At 32.5% G+C, this 2,341-nt stretch overlaps 1 protein-coding gene across 1 annotated transcript in view; it reads right to left on the bottom strand.

Moving 5' to 3' along the window:
- Positions 1–1,758, bottom strand: part of LOC107758052 (probable ATP-dependent RNA helicase ddx6) — an 11,499-nt gene extending 9,741 nt beyond the window's left edge. Inside the window, exon 1 of the mRNA XM_016575692.1 lies at positions 1,667–1,758. The gene's annotated coding sequence lies outside the window, so the exon portion shown is untranslated. The remainder of the gene's footprint in view (positions 1–1,666) is intronic.
- Between the last annotated feature and the right edge of the window lie 583 nt (positions 1,759–2,341).

Genomic DNA, 2,341 nt, shown 5'->3' with positions numbered 1-2,341 from the left:
CTTCTAAAACATGTTAATTCCAGCATTTACATTAAAATAAAAAAGCTGTATCTGTTAGTATTAATGGAACTGAGCTAATAATCTTAACAACTGTATTTTTATTAGGTAACATTAAAGGGTAATACATATTGTAACAAGTATATTGCTGATTGTTAGTTAATGCATTGACTAATATTAAAAAAAATAATAATAACAGTAGCACTTTACAAATATTTGTAAATTATTTCAACTTTTCAAAAATGTTAACTTACCAGATCATTCTTGTAGCACATTTAGAAAACAAAATATTTAATTATAAATATTCTAGATTTTAATAGACAATAAAATGTCCCCCACATAGCCGGCCAATATTATACCAATGAATATTGTGTGTGTAGCAAACAAGACTTGCGGATTATACAAGCACACTTGTTATATACAATAGTAACTTGATTCACAAGTCACTATTTTTGTGATTTCATTGACAAACCTGTTGGCAAATATTTGCGAGGTTTTGTTTTAAATGAGGTTTAACTACTGCACAATCTCAAAGTGGCAAAATGTGTCCTGATTATTAGCCATCACTAATACAGACCAATGTGTCTAGTAATTTATCATGCGTGGCATTAAAGCAGCACATTTTCACAAAATCGTAATGTTAGAGCAGTAAAAGAGAGTCAACACTAGAGAAGGAATTATACAGAGAGAAAAGCTCTGGCAGAAATGGCATAGTAAAAGTCTGTCAAATCAAATCTCTTTTGTAATCAAATTGTGAACAGACTTAAAGAGGAAAAACAGTCCAGGTCCGTACATATGAACTAAACCACGAACCTTTTACAGGTCAAATCTAACCTCAATAATGATGGCAGCAGCACCTGGCACGAAGTCAACATGATAGGCCTCATTTTCAAAACAGCCTCGCTTATACGAAACTTCACAGATTTCATATACATTAATAGTTTGACTTCGCTGATGTTGTGTTTGTAAAACAGGTGCAGTGGCACTTTGGCTAAACAGCTGTGGAATCCGGTTAAAATTAGAGACAACACAAATACACTTTAGTTAGAAGTTAGCCGAAAGTCCACAGTTCACGAAACTCACTTAACTTACCGAGCACGGTAAACCAATGTGTCTCAATGAAATCAATGTAACTCCGTTGTTATTTGGTTAACACTTAAATTTCAACCATCTTGACTCCACACAACGTGAAACTCGCCGTCACGCAGCTAATGCTAATGTTTAGCTACGCAGCTACCGCCGACGGCTTCATATCAGTGCATTTTAAAAGTAGGATGTTTTTTAACAAATGAGGAAATACAGATATAATACCATCTTAATATGTTGCTTTTGTTGTCGGTCAAATGTAATAATTGAACTTTGTGAGAAAAAATACATATTAGCACTGTGCGCGAGCTTTTGAGTCCACACACAGGCCGCAAGCGAATTAATCCTCACAGATTCACCATTAACGGTCTAATTGACTAAACACTGATTTTTATAAACGACAATACATTTGATAGAAACGATGTACTTCTTACTAAAGCAATTCCCCGAATGCTGTAACTGAGCCGAAAATATAAAAGACAGCACCGTAACGTTACATGTAAACACTCGGCTACAAAGAAGCCACAAAATCGATTTAGAATCTCACTATGTACAACATAAATTTAACTTTCTGTAAACTTACCAGATGTGGCTGAGAATATCTTTGTGTGTTTGTGAATTATAGGTGTAGAGTTGTGACATATATTTAGGGGTGTAAAGCGAGTGTGTAAGATGGCTTCCAGTCATCTTTAAACCCTCCCATAATCAGTCACATGAGAGCCCCATGTAATCCACAAAAACACCACGCGTATACATTTTTTTTTTTTTACGGCTGCTTTCACATTAAATACATGCTAAATATTGTATATGTCTTGTTTTTAAAACAATAAACATTTGCATATATGGGCGATTCTATAATTGCATGTGCATTTGGTGTCCGAAGTCATTATTTTTTCAAATGGTTATATTTTTAATTATTTTAATAATTTGCTACTTATTGTTATGAATTACAAGATGTTACAGTCAATAACAATATCATAATTTATGTAAAAAGTGTCTTAAATAGCTCAAAATCATGATTTCTTGTTGTCCGAATGAGTCAGTGCATTTTTTTGCATGTATCATTGTGTAATCAAAATATTTTATTGTACTTTTCTTTTTGTAATATTTCATTCATTTTATTTATAAAAGCCCTAAATACTAATTTACTTAATTCTACAACATTAAATTGTTTAAAAATAACTTTTTTCTTATAAAAATGTGGGTCCATAAATCTTGCGTCAACTCTTTTACCGTACCATATTTTGCCTTTAAATCA

This window comes from Sinocyclocheilus rhinocerous, unplaced genomic scaffold (assembly GCF_001515625.1).
Source record: "Sinocyclocheilus rhinocerous isolate Xijiao unplaced genomic scaffold, SAMN03320098_v1.1 scaffold82, whole genome shotgun sequence".
Lineage (NCBI taxonomy): Eukaryota > Metazoa > Chordata > Actinopteri > Cypriniformes > Cyprinidae > Sinocyclocheilus > Sinocyclocheilus rhinocerous.
The sequence above is the reverse complement of the archived record's forward strand: the minus strand, read 5'-3'. Positions and strand labels throughout refer to the sequence as shown.